We start from the raw sequence: 18,210 nt of genomic DNA, 5'->3' as shown, positions 1-18,210 counted from the left end.
CACCATTCCTGAGGTTGGTAAGCTGTCGGGCCTTAAAGCTACCATTGACAGGCTGCCTTTGGCTGTGGCTGCTCTGTAATTAAATGGCAGAAATTTCATCTTTTTTCCCTCTCCTTCCCTTGGAAAAAATAAACAGGGTCTAAATACAACTTCTGACTCGTAGGCTTGTGGGAGCGAGCTGATGCCATCCTGCTTCATTCCTAAATCCACATCTGGTCATTCAACCTCATAATGAACAGAGGTTATTTCAACAAATCCCACCATAAAGAGGCAGTAAAGGCAGCCTGAGTGTTAAACTGAAACTGAAATAGTGTTGCGGTCAAATTCCTTCGAGCTAAAGTCGAATACGTTACTGAATCCAAACAGCAGAAATCTTCCGTGGAATTAATCTTTTAACTTTAAAGCAAACTAATGAGAGACCGGGCTGCTGCCACTAAGCCTTAATGAGACAGAGGATGAACGCTTTCCTGTGACAGCTTGGTCATTAAGTCTAACTGTGTTCTCACACATGACAGCCAGCATACTGTGTCTATGGCCATTTCATTCACTTCCCCCACCATGACAACAAGGATAAGCCCATCATCACAATCTGACAAAAACACATGGTATGTGTGCCAGTTCCCCCAACTCGTAGTGGTCATGATTGATTTTTCTTTAATTCAGTGGGGGAAACACACTCAGCAATTCCTGCGCTGCTTACTGAATTCTGAAGGAATTTAAAGCCTACAATGTGACAAACATTCCTTAAAGATAGAAGGCTTCAGATGTGTTAATTATCTCTTATCTGTACACTCCAACTCATGAGTTTAAATATGATTTTAAACTAATGCTGAATTTGCCCCAGTCCCATTTCATTTGGCAAGCTGAGAACCACTACTCACTTCAATAAACCTTAAGGCCCGAACATACCAAGCAGATTTTCAGCAGCTGCTCAATTTCAGAGTTCCCAATGGAAATAATGACCAATAATATGCCAACACGTTGAGACTTCAGACCGGCTGGCAGCTCATCAGGCAGTAGCTAGGCGCAGTGATTATCTTGTTGCGTCTTAGCCTGCTGACATGTGCTAATTACAACTGAACTAGTACATCTGAGGCTGGTCTTCTTAGTTTTTCAGGTATGTGTTCATGAGTCCAAGCACTAGAAAAATCAATGTTCCATCCTGATGGACAACATGGTTGTGAGTACCACCATCCATCCCACATTTGTTAAAACTGTTTACCCAACACAAAAAATACCAAACTGTTGGTTGTGTCAAAGGGGAAGTCGGGGAGAACACCAAAGTTGATAGGCCTCTTCCTCCGGGGAACGTGAATATACCGATTCCATGGCAATCCACATGTTGTTGCAATGTTCAATCTGGACAAAGAGACATTGCTATCTGAATGGGACTCCTACACGCGTATTTATTTTACTTTAAACATTTAAATAAAGTTTTACGTCCAGGGATTGTGTAACAGACAAAGGCTTTTCATAGGGACACATGGCTGCAGGTTAATCCCGCACTGACGGGGTCAATGATCATCATCTGACCTGGCTCTGCCACTGAACAATGTTTGGCTTTGGGGAACAGGCTTCACTATTTCAAATGGTAATTGACTTTCATGTTATTGACGTTTTAACATTTGAGCAGCTTCCTGGCTCATTTAAAAAGAGACAGGAAGGTAGAATAGGTTTTCAAAAGAGGGACAGAAATAATATAAGTGTAGGTGGGCAACAGACAGAACCTGCAGGGAAAGCTATACATGGTATTGAGTGTCTGAGCAGAACTGCAGTTGCAAATTGGATTGTGCTGAAAAGATACCTGTGACAGCATCCTCATATAAAGGACTGTGAATGACTAAGCATGGGTTAAATGAGCTTCTCCTGTATGAAGGAAGCTTCAATCAAAACGCTGTCACACTTTTTACCGTCTCATGAATGCTCTGCCCAGGCTTGGTAGCCTGCAAAGCACTGTCACATATCTGCAGAGACAAAAATTCAAAGACTGAATTCATGCAAGGAGAGCAAGGATGAAGCAAGTGTGAACTTGTTCTTTTGCTTTTAGATGACGCTCGATAATGAATCGGATATGAGTGAGCAGAGGCCCGGGGGCAATCAATGAGGATATCCCCCAGTGCCACTGTGCCAAACCCAGGAAGCCTACAGTATTTAGAACAGCTGTTCAACTGGCTAGACTCTTTACATTAAGATCTGTGTTTAATATAAATAAATCAGTTCATTTGTAAAAGAAAAAGCATTTAACATGATTCAATTTGTCTTTGCATCAACAAAAATGTGCTTAAAGCAGTTTGAAAAATGTTCAACATGTCTCTTTTCCGAAATCTGCCCACAGTTGGCTTGCATCTTAAATCTGGCTGATTTGGAAAAACACAGCCGGGCCAACGCCTAATTCACTACATTTCATGGATGTTTATTTTCATTTCTTCTTGATTATGGGAAGAAAATTACATCACGTCCATGCAGTGTTTCCACTACAGTCCATCAGCGGTGGCAGCCAAGTCTGCCAGACTCCCCCAACGCTCTCGTGGGATTTCACTATTTAACATTTGATGAAATCCCAGAAAGCACATTCACAGATTGTTTTGTAGCCACTTCTGCTTTTGAAGAAAGTGAGGCTCCACACTGTACAAAAAGGTAAAAACACAAGATTGTTTAAAGGATAAGACTGTTGATCCTGTTCTCTTGCATGCATATGTCTTACTCTGCTACAGAGCTCCAATGTTGTTTCAAAGCTACTAACTGGACCTGGAGGTTTTGTCTTCTGGTGTCAAGACCGAACTTTGAAACTCAACTTTAAAGCCAACATAGACAAAAGGTCCCTTACAACATGGACATTTGAAAACCTACATTTAAATTTCCACTTTTATTTCCATTAAAAGATTTGAAAGGCAAACATTAACGGATCAAATCTAGCAGAGATTAGTGTACTGCAGCGACATTTAGTACGAGACCTAAATGAGGCCATCGCTTTCTAATTTAAAGGCTAAAGGGTCATGGGGTCATGGGGTCTTCTAGTAATCAGTTTGGTGTCCATGATCAATAGGCAGCAGACTGCACATGTGTGGTGTGATCAATAAGGGCCTGGGGTTGCCTTTGGTCTGAGTACATGACATCATCACCATAGAATAAACTGAGCAGCCAGCTGACGGGTTTGGTATTTGGAGGGAAATTTCTGTCTGACATAAGGTCAATCTGAAGGAGTAACTTAAGATCTACGGTTTAGAATATATATACAGTGGGGCAAAAAAGTATTTAGTCAGCCACCAATTGTGCAAGTTCTCCCATTTAAAAAGATGAGAGAGGCCTGTAATTTTTATCATAGGTACACTTCAACTATGAGAGACAGAATGAGAAAAAAAAATCCAGGAAATCACATTGTAGGATTTTTAATCAATTAATTGGTAAATTCCTCTGTAAAATAAGTATTTGGTCACCTACAAACAAGCAAGATTTCTGGCTCTCACAGACCTGTAACTTCTTCTTTAAGAGGCTCCTCTGTCCTCCACTCGTTACCTGTAGTAATGGCACCTTTTTGAACTCGTTATCAGTATAAAAGACACCTGTCCACAACCTCAAACAGTCATACTCCAAACTCCACTATGGCCAAGACCAAAGAGCTGTCAAAGGAGACCAGAGACAAAATTGTAGACCTGCACCAGGCTGGGAAAACTGAATCTGCAATAGGTAAGCAGCTTGGTGTGAAGAAACCAACTGTGGGAGCAATTATTAGAAAATGGAAGACATACAAGACCACTGCTAATCTCCCTCGATCTGGGGCTCCACGTAAGATCTCACCCCGTGGGGTCAAAATGATCACAAGAACGGTGAGCAAAAATCCCAGAACCACACGGGGGGACCTAGTGAATGACCTGCAGAGAGCTGGGACCAAAGTAACAGAGGCTACCATCAGTAACACACTACGCCGCCAGGGACTTAAATCCTGCAGTTCCAGACGTGTCCCCCTGCTTAAGCCAGTACATGTCCAGGCCCGTCTGAAGTTTGCTAGAGGGCATTTGGATGATCCAGAAGAGGAGTGGGAGAATGTCATATGGTCAGATGAAACCAAAATAGAACTTTTTGGTAAAAACTCAACTCGTCGTGTTTGGAGGAGAAAGAATGCAGAGTTGCATCCAAAGAACACCATACCTACTGTGAAGCATGGGGGTGGAAACACCATGCTTTGGGGCTGTTTTTCTGCAAAGGGACCAGGACGACTGATCCGTGTAAAGGAAAGAATGAATGGGGCCATGTATCGTGAGATTTTGAGGGAAAACCTCCTTCCATCAGCAAGGGCACTGAAGATGAAGCGTGGCTGGGTCTTTCAGCATGACAATGATCCCAAACACACCGACAGGGCAACGAAGGAGTGGCTTCGTAAGAAGCATTTCAAGGTCCTGGAGTGGCCTAGCCAGTCTCCAGATCTCAACCCCATAGAAAATCTTTGGAGGGAGTTGAAAGTCCATGTTGCCCAGCGACAGCCCCAAAACATCACTGCTTTAGAGGAGATCTGCATGGAGGAATGGGCCAAAATACCAGCAACAGTGTGTGAAAACCTTGTGAAGACTTACAGAAAACCTTTGACCTCTGTCATTGCCAACAAAGGGTATATAACAAAGTATTGAGATGAACTTTTGTTATTGACCAAATACTTATTTTCCACAATCATTTGAAAATAAATTCATTAAAAATCAGACAATGTGATTTCCTGGATTTTTTTTCTCATTCTGTCTCTCATAGTTGAGGTATACCTATCATAAAAATTACAGGCCTCTCTCATCTTTTTAAATGGGAGAACTTGCACAATTGGTGGCTGACTAAATACTTTTTTGCCCCACTGTATATATATATATATATCCAAGAGGATTAAATATCAATTACATGATAGCCCAAAATATCTGCAGTGTTCCCTCAGCATGTGAACAGTGCTGAGTCTCAGATTTTAATATAGTAGGCCTAAGGGTGAACCCCTGATAAAAGCCATTTACTCTCAAATAAAAGTGGTACATGAAATAAAAAAATGGGGACTCTAAGGGCACAGAGCGGAGATGGCTTTTTAGGGACAAGGTGGTTGGTGGCCTTCAAGAATCCAACTGGACAGAAGCACGGTTACCCCTGGTAAGAGCAGTTTGAATCACATGACCTAACTGTTAGTTTGTGTTGAGGGACTTAACAGTAATGGAGAGTAAGAAGTGTGTGTGTGTTTACATCACTGCCATGTTTCTTATGGAGGTCCTGACACCATGTTCCTGCCACTGAAATCCACTCCAGCTGAAGCCCATAATGCTGATCATACAGCCAACAAGAGCGCTAATGCTGGTTGAGAAAACAGAAGTCAGCGTGCAGATGACTGTAGCATAAGCTCATTCTCAAACAGTGAACGTAAAGGCAATTAACGATGGTTCTGAGCCCCTCCAGTGGAAACAGCGTTTAATGTGTTTGTGTTAAACACGGCAATAATGTGAAAACAGGAGGCGATTTTGTGCTGTAAAACTTTTACAGCTCCTCCGCTGATCATGGCTCCTGCTGGGTAACGCATGAGGTCAAACACCATCACAACACGTCTCTGCTCCTCACTGAGTGTACCCACACAAAATCAGCCAGATTTTTAGAAATGCAACACTTTTTATTTCTGTGCGTTTAGTGTCCACTGTCAGGAACTGTTTTTATTACAACAAACAGTTCTCACAGCCTGCATCAACCAATGGGAGTACTATAACCATATCAATGCAGTGTGCCCACAACAGTGCACTGTGTATGTCCTCAGGGGGTCGGTTCAATGGAAGGAATGTTAATTGCTGACGGCCTGAGATAGTATACTTTCTGTCAAAGGGAACCAGGAGGAGGGAAATTAACAATAGCAAAAACGAAATGCTTCATAAACAAGACTTTTGAAACAATTAAATACAAATAAAGAATAAAGGAATACAAGCATGTATGCATTCCATCAGCTACACAAACCCTGGCTAAATCAGGAGACACAGGAAATAGTGATCTTCCAAAGAGGTATTCATGTGGAGAACAATAATGTTATTCCTATGATATCAAAGCAAAAATGAATGCACTAGCTGTGCAACAGAATGTTAATATTAACAAGAAATATTGAATGTGTTAACAATTAAGCATTTTAATTGATTACATTTTTCGCAATGTAAAATCTGCTAGGTTGCCTGGTGTAGGTTTGGATTGGCACCATGTTCAAATTAAAGTTAGTAAACATTAATAGTCCATGTGCATGTCAAACTGAATCCATCTATCACTAGTGCAATCACATTAAAAACATTAGTTTATTAAAAATAGAATTTAAACGGACGTAATCTTCTAGTCTTATTCTATTAGGATATGCTGGCTAGTTTTCTCAGAAAGAGGCAGAGGGGAAACCAAAACGCGTTCAGTAGGACTGCTTACTAATGAAGGCAGAGGTGTTAAAGATAACAGAGACAATTGTTCTTTGTGTCACCCGAATACACTCACCAGCGCGCTGTAATCCGCTATAATGCTCTGAAGACTAATTGCTATCACATTTTGTACAACGTGAAGCAGCAACAAGAACATTTGGTGTGGACAAACTGGACATGCAACATCAACATTATTACCCCCCCCCACAGAGTGCTGCATAACCCTGGAAACAGAGGCCTGGTTCATTTGCAGCCAGATTAAAAATAGTGAGGCGAAGCGGGTGGAAAAGATTATTCATCGTAAACAAGGAAGAAAACCTGTTAAGCTCCCCATTAACAACATGAAGAGAGTGTTGTTTATGAAAGCTGCTTCGAGGCTCATTGCTATGCCCACAGAAGTCTAGTATGTTGTAAGCCATTACACTACAACTTCCAGAGCGACACAAGGCCAGTGCAGGATCCACATACTGTAGTCGCACAGTGTGGCTCTGGTTTTACTCCGCAGGATTAAAGTACAGTAAACCAGGAATGGAACCAAAATTTCAGATCAGCTTAAGGAATGTCTAAATCAAAGCCTTGTAAATCCAACCCAGTGGGGGAAACAGTGCAGCCGTGTATGCTGCGACACTGTGTGACACGGCTCGGCTTACCAGCAAGTGGCAAAGGTTGCCAGGAAACACTGTTGGGCTCACAGGGCGTTCACTTTCAGACACAGCCACATATTCATAAAAACATCTCAACACGTCTCAGTACCTCTGTGCTGCAGAAGGATTCTGTGGGGAAATACCTTTTGGGGAGAGAGTCTTGTGTCAATGCAAGGGTAACAGAGAACCATGACCCCTGACCCCAGTGGGAGTGGGAACCAACAGGAAGTGTCATGGTAAGAAGACACATGATAAGCAGTTTGTAAAACTACTGCTCTGCTAAAGCAACATGTCCACTCTATATAAATTACAACTGACATTTAAACCTGAGGTGACCAGTAGCACTTGAATTCTGATGACAGCAATGACAACAAAAGGTTACGATGACGAGTCATTTATTGAGTCAAACACCAGACAGCTTTTTCATTTTTCAACACCACCAACTGTATACAACCTCACATCAGTTACTTCAGAAAGGGACAGGTTAGTTGCACTGCCAATCTTAGTTTTTTATTGGAATGAATTTTATTTCTTTACACTTATTGCTTTTGTATGTTGTCTACCTTGATGCTGAATGTATTGTTGGATTTAATCTTGAATTTTAAAGTCAACGGTGAGGGTTTGATCACACACTGACTTGTGTTGTTTGTGAGTTTAGTTTGTTTAGATAGTGAAATATCCCGGGGAGGACATTTACCTTCATGTTCTTTCTTGTCAGGACTATTTCAGTTACATTTGGCTGTATAATAGTCTTATTTCATTTGTGTTTGACCAAGAGATATACAGTCCCTGATCCAATCCTTAACCCCTCAAAATTCTCCAGCAACATTTTAGCTGTCTCACTGCTATGTGGACGGCACTCTACTGTCCTCTCCTCAAAGACCATGGCAGCATACCTGCCCAACTCTCTCTGCCTATCTTATTGATATTAAACCGTGGATCCAACAGAACTTTAACTTAACTGCAACCAATGGGAAATACTTAACATTGGCCCAAACTACCTCACCAGTTGCACCCAATCTGTTTTCTCCAATTTCTGCTTACCCAGGTCCGAAACCTAGGAATCATCCTGGGCCCAAACTTCTTGTCCTTCCGCATCCCAACCACATCACCTAAAGTATTTTACACATCGGGAACATTGCCGGCCTCCAACACGCCTTCTCTTTTGCTGCTGCCAAAACACCATGCCCTCATCCCTTCCAGAATCAACTACTGCAAGAGCATTCTCTACTGCTCATCTAGCAAGCATTCTTCAATACTTCCAGAACTCCACTACCTGCCTGTACACCTCCACTCACTGTAAACACCCTGAAGAGTATCAGGACCAAGCTTCGGACCTGGGGAATAGCGCCTTCTCTGCAGCTGAAAACTGGAATGCCCCCCATGAACATCAGACGGTTAAACGCCCTACCATCCTTTATGATGCTGAGCTCTGGTAACTTGTGATGGTCATGTGTCATTTCTTGGTTAAACCTAAATATTTTATAGTTGATGAATCATTTTATATCAATGAATAAAAAAGTTTAATACCTTCTACTGTTGTAATACATTGAGGGGACGCAGACTTTTTTAACCACCAATTTTGACACTCACGTTTACTTTGAAGGATCATTGGACCCACTATAGGTCGGAATAAATTGTGACCATTGTTTACAAGACCATTTTAAAGCTCACTGAATCATTTCAAAGGGCATGGCTTTTCAGCTTGCATACCTTAAGCTAGGTAAGGTGCTTTCAGACACCCTTGGAACATTGTTCTGTAATAGTGGAGTCCACCAGCAGCCGAGCAAGGGCTTGAACTTTTAACACGCCTGTCCAACATTCGTCTTTGGCTTTCCATAGCAACCCCCTTTTCCCAGGACAGAGGGTCCCTCCCCCAAGGGTGTTTAAAGGGAGTAAAAGGGGGGAGGTGAGTCGATTTAGTGTGAGCTGTCTTGAGAAAAAGAGCGTTTCTAGGGTAACCGAGCACTCACTGTTCTCCAAGAGCTTTCATGGTTGCCACTTGGCAACTGTCAGCTGTCGGTATTTCAAAATGCTTCTTTTCACGCTTGCCTGCAGGCCTCGGAAGCCACACACACTCACACGAGAAACAAAATGTGGCTAGTGTCACCAAAGCAGATGCCTCTTGTATTGTTGCCTCTGGAGTCAAAAGCCAAAGCTAGCTGCCTGACGTCATGTAAATGATATTCAATTTGAAGCGCGCTTCTAAGTCCATTCATTTGAAATCATAAGCCAGGATGAACTGCCCACCTGTCTGACTGTAGCTGTGCAATGCAAAGAACAATTCAGCAGGGCAAAAGTGATTCCACAGAAGTCACCAGTCCCTCAATCTGCCCATCAATAAGTTTCATAATTAGAATGTACCAAAAAAACAGTGGCTGAATTTCAAGATAACTTCAAAGGAGTTGTTGGGATGCCGCAGCTTGGCGCTGAAGGTTATCTTCCAGATGGTGGACACTCCCTTTTCTGCCACACCCACTCACCTGTCCTTCCTCAGAGGAGACAGGAAAGGAGTCTGCAGTAAACACCAGCTGTTCCCCAACTGACAGACAGGGGAAGAGATACTCTTCCCCACCCCCCCACCCCCCATCTCTCTCCTTGAGGTATAGCTTCACCTCTCTCACCCTCACTTCTTCCTCACAATCCCCCTCTGGTTGGCCGGTCCTTTCAGCCTCCTCTTTAACAAAAGAAACAAAAGGAGGCAGGGCTACTTTCCCTCTCTTCCCCCCATGCAGAGAGAAGGAGAAGGGAGAACAAGACCTGCAGACCCCCCTATCAGATGTAAGGCACAGCAAAAAGTGTCCACAAAATAATGTTGCAATACATGCAAACTGCTTTCCAGCATTTGACAGCATCTCTGAATAGTACATAGAGGAATGTGCAGGTGCAGAACTGTAACCTCTGCTTATTTTGTCTACCGCCACCTTGTTTACACATTCTAGAACAGCGAGTCCAGCCCACAGCCATGAAAAATGTATCCGAGGATGCACGTGTGTGGTGTGTTGTGTACTTCTAAAGCTGTGAGAACTGGTTGGAGTTTGGACCTTGGGAGTGAGGGTGTTTTTCCGGGATGGAGCTTATATTTGGGCAGCTTTTCCCATGTAGTCATTTTCCAGTGTAAGGCTGTGTGAGGTGGACACTTAAAAACACACAACATAACATGAAGCCATTGTCTCTGGTTCTGCTTTCCTCTCCACTGCTCTTGGCCCACTTACATGAGGAGTTAGTGAAACTTTGGGCTCTGCTCAATGGCTCAGATACTTTCAGAGGTTGCTGACAGAAATGTTGATTGTGTCAACTGAGCAACCATTAACAGCTACCATCAACTTCTATACTGCATCTGTATCAAGGGGGTCCACCAATCGGGAACAATGGATGGTCAAATGAAAACATCCAGTCTCTCAGTGATTGGGAATGGAAACTGTAGCCAATGGTTGGAAAATAAGAGATTAAAACCACAGACAAAACACAGAAAATGAAGGATCACAATGGGTACACAGGAGCAAACACTGTAAAGATGTTGGAAGTGGAAGGCAATGTTGTTGGCCAACCACCCAGTCAGTGTCAACACACAAGCAGATCACTATCAGCTACACTTCTACCTTTGTTGTCTGCCCCAAAACCACTTACTGGGCCCACTGAAGAACAACATCACAATACAGTTATAGTTGAATAAATTATTTTGGATGTGATGAGTCGAGTTAATTCAAAATAGATGATTGGTGATGGAATGTTTTTGAATCATCTTTTTGGTTGACAGGTTTAAATAAGGTTGTTCTTGTGTCACAGTACAATGAAAGTGATATTGAACCTAAATACTTGAAAACTTTAACATTGTTCATGAAGACAGAATCTATCTGACCGTGTGTCTGCTTTGATATGGGTTTAAAATAAAAGGTCCATCCGCATCAGATTTACATACAGCTATGGCTAAATCTCAGGTTAAAAGTAAAGGATTCGATGTCTTTAAATGAAGGACCTTGTAATACAGAACCACCGTGTGCATGTTCAGTGTTCCCCTCCACCCTCAACGACCCCAGGTGGAGGTCTCGTCTTCTCATCACGAGTGCGTTAACAAAGCTCTTCTCATCAATGTCACCCTATCTCACTAACCGGGCCTCTTTCTCCAAGGGCTTTTTACAAACGGCTTCTTCAGCTCCGCAGACAGAAGGGAAATGATACGGGAGCATGGGTATGCATGAATGCAGGCCGAGGGAATACTGAGAAAACGGGAGCTGCGGGAAGTGTCAAGTTTTAAGCTAGGAGCGGTGAATGTGGAAAGGAAGGATGAAATTGCTTTAGAGTGATGTAAGGAGCTTTTAGAGGGGTGTGAGAGAAATATACTGCAGCATGTTTGCAGGACAGGGAAATTAACGGATCGTGCCGAACAAGAAGAGAAAACTGAGAGAAGGCACTAGTTCGGGAAGTTTCCTCTAACTATACATTCACGTTTCACTATGTAATACAATACAATGCAAAACAGATACACAGAAGTTTTATTTATCTCAGCTTCCTTTCGCAAATATTATTTTCTCTGAATGGCGCAACGAATGGCTCTGAATACAACCATGTCCAAGAGCCTCAAGGGCAGGATATAATCCAAATCAGACTCAGATACACCCTTTTTTCATAGTACACTGGGTGTCTGCATTCATTGCTGCGGTCACACGTGTCTGGTGAGGCATACAGTACACGTTAAAGTCATAAATCTTGTGCTAAACACAGACAGCATGTGCAGAAACCGACACTTTGTTATTCACGCTATTTGCTCTTGGACTGGGGAGTATAATTTGGTTAAATGTGTTGTTGTAGGGGCAGAAATGTAGCAAATTCAGTCTGCTTTGCAATTAGAAACAAATTAGGAACATAACACTTCTGAATTCATGCAATAGTTGCCAGAATCCAACAGGGAACTGATTTAAACTGCTGGATGTCGTATAAGGTTTCCACCAAGTATTATCTTTAGCTTCAACTCACTGTGAAAAAAAAACATTTCACTCCTCAAAAAGCAGAAATGTCTTAATTGTATCAGGGAGTGACATTGCCTGATTTATATCCAGAGTTTTCATATGAAACCCTGAACGTTTATTGTTATCCACCTAATTCATGTTCAACCCTCATATAAAAAATGGCAATGATGTAACTGAGTAAATGAGTTATTGTGTATTTCTCAGTCAGTCCATTTCAAGCTCAGGAGGCAGCCATGTACTTTTGCTTCAACACTGACCTTAGGCAAACACACCCACTTCATTCATGACGGAACAATTACAGAGGAAACACACACGCATACACACAACATGGGCTGCATGTGGTGGGGGCATGCAGTGTACCCTAAGGAGTTAATAATTTACACTCGTACACTTGCTGCTTCAAAGAGATTTCAACACTCTAATCTATTTTACAATCCTCGGCAGGGCATATATCTGGGTCCACATTTACATATCTGAATAATGAACAGGCTACCCAGTCTAATTAAACCCTCAGAGAATCCTGAGCAGCGCTATCACTGTTCTTGTTATCAAAGAAAATCCTCAGCCCCCCAAAAAAATTAAGCTTTTGCTGATTCAGATAATGGACACAAAAACATGGGAGTTTTCCCCTGACCGGCTGTTGGCTTAGAGTTGCAAAGTTCACCATAAGCAGTAAGCACAGAGATCTGAGAGAATCCCAATGTGACTACAGCCAGTCACGTCTGAGTTTCCAGGCACGGCAGAACTCCTCAGAGCAGACTACCCAGCAGCACGGAGAGAGGAAACATCATATATTCATGTCTTTAAACAGCCTGAACACCACATCAATATGCAAAAACCTAAATCACCCCTCTGAGTTGTCTTTTTTTATCTGATTGTTTGCATGAATGTATAATCACTGCATGAATTTGTCTCAAATCTCCAATACAGTACAGAACAAATGTACAGTGAACCACCAACTCTATTAGAGGATGCATTAAACACATTCAAACAGAAGTCAATAAAGGACACTATGAGATTCAGATGAGGCTATATTTAATAAGTGCTATCTTGAGGTCTCCTACAGAGTGCTAGGGGTATCTGGCATGGGGAGGGGGGGCTCGTATCAGATTCCATGGCCCTCTTATCCGTCGTCTCAAGGTTTGCAGCACCAGCATATTGTCCCTAATCTGTGTGCATCTGTTGGCTCTCAAAGCCACATTAAAACAGCCAGACCCCTCTGATAAGGTTCCTGACTTAATGCTCAGTGACATAATTAAATTGAATATTTAATCTGGTCATGGGAGATGAGGAGCTCTTGACCCCCTGCCGGGCCAGAAGAGCCGGTTCACTCGTCCATTTGGGGGTGATCTAGCTCTCCGAATGGCATGATACAAACTGGTTGCAGAGAACGTTCACCAAGATAGATTTCATGTCAGCTGAGTTCACTTGGTGGTTTCCTGTGAAGCCACCAAGTAAGCTGGTTGTGAAACATATTTTTGAGTAGCCAAACTACACTTCCATATCAGTCTGTGATGTCATTTGGGCCTAAACAGACTTGTCCCCATTGACATACATTGGCCATAATTTAATTCATTAGGACATAAGGTTGTTAAATGTGGTTAAAAAAAAAAGCACGGCAAGACCGCACGTGGCGCTGCTATGAATGGGCTTAAGGAAAATGCTAAGTTGCATGCTCTATGGACCCCATGGATGGAAAAATCCAGGTATGATATGTGTATTTTGTCCTCCAGACTCAATCCATTTTGGCTTAATTTGTCACCGTGCTTAAAAAATGTCTTGTGTATTCACAATCAAGTTGATGGAAGTTTCAAAATGTCTACCCAAAATGCATTTTATCAAAAGCAAATGGTCTCCTTAACACTTGGGTGAACCATGGGTGAATGTTTCCTTATCATAAAGGGGGACTAAGCCGTCAGAATGCTTCTTACAGCACTTCTTGTCCAATAGTGGTATGGAAACCACCTCCAAGGACACCAATCTGACAGCACAAGTTGTGGGGGCCTATGTCCCACAATTTCTGTTACTTGCAGAAACCAACCATCTCACATTCATGCTCACTTCTCTCCATGATTGAGAAAGGAGCTGAGCCTTCAGAACTCCGCCTGCATCTTCATCAACAACCATATTCTCCCCAGCCAGTCACACGATCACAGTCTCACTCCATCCTTCATGTCTCCCCACCTGATTCTCACTAGAATAACTGCATAAATGTCACATTGGATGCCAAGCAAAATGAAATCACAGGAGTGTTTCCTTATCCTCTCAGACACCGAGTGCCCTCGCTGGGCTGATGACAGCGGATGACTTTAGTTTGTATTAAGGATGTTTGTTTGGTTGGAAGAGGCAGCGATGAAAGGTTTTGGAAGCCACATTCTCCCTGCAGGCCCTCCAGCTTCCAGACACAAGAGAACTTGACACCCTGCCCCTTGCAACTTTTGACCTTTGGCACCTTGGCTGTGGCAGAATTTGTGAGGGAAGTCTTGTTTATTGCAGAGACACTTTACCACCGCTGCTGTCACAAAATACTACCAGTTACATGCTGAGATCTGTAAAGGAAGTTGCTACTTAAGAGTCAATTGAAATGAGTTCCATGCTGAATTATTTCTTTACTCAATACAATAAATTTAAGAGCACTTGTTAAGTCTTAACCTTAAGTTTGACATGTTTTATTACACCCATGTTATTCCAAAGAACTCAACAGAAGATAACTTAGCATTGTGATTCTTGAAGAACAAACATCCTTCTTCATTGAACTGCCACCATTTGAAATGTATGTTTTCTCCCATCTCAGGTCAATGCAGGTCAAGCCTGTAAAAGGTCAGATGTGCGCACCATAATGATGGCATTTATAAACAGGACCAAAGGTCATTTCACAAGTCCAGGCAGCTCGGGGACCTGGGGTCTGACTTTATCCAGGTACAAGTACAAGAACATGCTGGCAATTAACAGTCATTCACTTCAGGGGAAACGAAAACATGTGCTCCACTTAAGACTCAAACATCCATCTCGCTCAAATGCATGCACTCAGATTCTGGCATAAACCACAACCTTCACTTGAGGAAGCACTTGAAAACTTTACTCATACTTGTCCCACTTGGCTTTTTTTTTTAGTAGATGCAGCCTATCTTTAGTCTAGAAAAAAAACAAAAAAAACAAAAAAACTAGGAATCATTTTATGGGGGTCCAACACAAAACCAACCATATTACAATGCACCAAAGGACATTATATTCCCCAAAATGTGAAAAACTTTAAAAAGGCAATGCAATAGTCAAGTGGTTAGGTTCCATACTACATGTGTGCAAATTACCCTCATTCTCATTTTCTTTTACTATCAAATGAAGGCTCAACGTGCCCAAAAATAACATTTTGAAAATGAGTTGAATTAAGATGTGAAAAACAAATCATTCCAGTTTATGCGCAGGAACATCATGTCTCAGTACAGGCTTGTGTTGCCACCAACATCCTAAAATAAATGAGCAATCATCATCATCATTAGGAGGGGATATTCCACATTATTTCCTGGCTTATACTAAGCCACTGTTATGAGGCAAGAGAAGCAGATGGCCATGGGTTAAGAATGAACTAAACTGTGCAGAACCTCACCCATGGGGGAGTAGACTACAGAGGTCAAACACTCTCACTGGAAGCCCCTGTGATGGCCGTCAACCAGGACACTAGTAAAAAGTGTTAACATATTAAATAACTGTGTTAAGAAAATAACAAGGAGCCCTGCATCTGACCTCTGATCTGGAGGAGCATGATCATGAGCCCCAGTATGAGTTTCTCCGGGACATCTCATTGCTTATATTCAACTCTCACCAATCATACGCAATGTATGCAGTTTAATGAATATAGAGGTGGCCTTTTGGTGGGAAAAATAGAAACTAGAATGCTTTTCTAAAAGAAGATTTATCATTGATTGCTATACAATTCTATACTTGTGAGTCTTGGTAAGGGTAAGCTATTTATAAATTAATAATAATGTTAAAATGGTAAGATATTTGATGCATAATTTTGATCCTCAACTTAATTTTAAGGTTTGTTTGACAAACAATACATCACAATAAATGCGGCCATTTGTGGGATAAAAAAAGGAGAAAAACGTAATGTTACAAGTGCCTTCTCTGGTACATTTGGCACACAGATGATAGAGTCAGAGTAACATTATGTACAGTAGTGTAACGTAACCAAGTGAATTTACTCAAGTAATGTACAATTTTGAGGTACTTGTACTTTACTTGAGTATTTCCATTTTATGCTACTTTGTACTTGTACTCCAATACAATTCAGAAGTAAATAGTGTACTTGCACTACATTTATTTAATACCTTTAGGCTAGTTACTTTACAGATTTGGATGAATGATGTGAAATACTAGCTGCACCAAGTATTATAAAACATATCAGAGATATTATTCTGAAATGGACCAATAGATAGAATCGGAGGATGAACCCCTCTTTATTAGTCACATACATGCACACAGCAGAGCACACAGTGAAATTGGTCCTCTGCATTTAACCCATCCTAGTACTAGGAGCAGTGGGCAGCTATTGTGCAGCGCCCGGGGATCAAACAATGACTACTTTTACTGTCGCTACTTTAAGTACATTTAGATGAGAATACTTTCTACTTTTACTGGAGGAACATTTATAATACTTTTACTGTAACAGAGTATTCCTACACTCTGGTACTTCTACTTTACTCAAGTACAAGATCTGAGTACTTCTACTTTTACTCAAGTACAAGATCTGAGCACTTCTACTTTTACTCAAGAACAAGATCTGAGTACTTCTACAGATCTGAGTACTTCTACTTTTACTCAAGTACAACATCTGAGTACTTCTACTTTTACTCAAGTACAAGATCTGAGTACTTCTACTTTTACTCAAGTACAAGATCTGAGTACTTCTACTTTTACTCAAGAACAAGATCTGAGTATTCTTCCACCTCTGATGATTTCAAAAATGTATGCGTGTGGATGGCGCGTTAATCACACCACCCTGGTTCATCTCCATAGTAAATCGTAGTGTTGGAGCGGCTGAATGTGACTGCTTTCAAGGAAAAGTCTGATCGTTTTCCGGAAGGTTCTACTGGATAGACTAGAGTAAAAATTCGGCTGTCTGATTTCTGAGCTGTTGTGCCAGTCTTTAAGGACAGGCTGACACATGTTCTACTATTAGAGATGATTTGAACCGTTTCGCATTACATACCGACACAGCTCACTCTGCATATCAACGATGGGGCTTACTGCGCCTAGTTGTGTATTGTACAAGTTAGCGAACTGTGTGAAGCACAGAGGTTCAAAAGAAAGTCAGCTAGCTTTAGCTAACTCAGTACATGGAGTTAAGGCAAAGCCTGGAAGAGAACTCAGTGGTAAAGATTCAAACCTGCTCAGAGAGGGAGAAGTTGTTGTTAAATCGTCTATTGATATCGCTTTAGACATGACAGAGGAACGGAGCACGTGGATACAGAAGCAGTTTAATTCGCACAGATAAGAACCAGAGTAAAGTGGAGTGGAGGTGGACTGCACCGGCCAGACTGCACTCACCTTGCCCGGTGAAAAGCTCTCAGTCCCCAGCAGCTCACTCCTCGTTTCAGTGAAGCTACCTCCTCCTCACCGTTTCACTTAGTATCCCATTTAACTGCAACCGGTGGTGGTATGCGCAGACACATTAAGTAAACGTATTTTCAGGTTATTACTCGTGGTTACGAGATAACAGATTCCGTTTGTCGTTAAGTCCAGACGTGCAACTGTTCACTTTCAACTTTCAGTAGTTCACACACCTATCGCCGCAGTGAGGAAACCTGTGCAGTTATTCCATGCAGTAAAAAGTACTGTTGAGTGTAGTTTCTCTCCTCTGCTTCTGCTCCGGTTCTCCCCCACATGTAGCCGGCGAGCGGTGGAAGGTTTGGGGCTGAGCTCAGCTCTCAGCAGGGGGAAAGAGAGGGGGATATATCATGCTGCCTTCAAGTGCTCCTCGTTTTTTCTAAAACCAAGCTTGAAAGTAAATTAGACACAGTTTTCTTTTAGGTAAACTCCTAAAATGAACAGGAGCTGTATTAGTGTAAAAGCATAGCCTATAATGGTCTAAATTGCAAACGGTGATGCATTAAGGCTGTTTAAAAACTGCAGAGGTTTTACCACCAGTTCTAAGGTTTGCATTTGAATTTATATTGCTTGACATCTAAGCATGCC

The 18,210-nt window shown here is 42.0% G+C and overlaps 1 protein-coding gene across 1 annotated transcript in view; it reads right to left on the bottom strand.

Annotated features, from left to right (window-relative positions):
- The window catches only part of plxnb1b (plexin b1b), a 98,408-nt gene extending 80,477 nt beyond the window's left edge, over positions 1–17,931 (bottom strand). Inside the window, exon 1 of the mRNA XM_063911202.1 lies at positions 17,563–17,931. The gene's annotated coding sequence lies outside the window, so the exon portion shown is untranslated. The remainder of the gene's footprint in view (positions 1–17,562) is intronic.
- Positions 17,932–18,210: the final 279 nt, after the last annotated feature.

Source organism: Eleginops maclovinus, chromosome 20 (genome assembly GCF_036324505.1).
Source record: "Eleginops maclovinus isolate JMC-PN-2008 ecotype Puerto Natales chromosome 20, JC_Emac_rtc_rv5, whole genome shotgun sequence".
NCBI lineage: Eukaryota > Metazoa > Chordata > Actinopteri > Perciformes > Eleginopidae > Eleginops > Eleginops maclovinus.
This window is presented reverse-complemented; position numbering and strand designations above follow the sequence as displayed.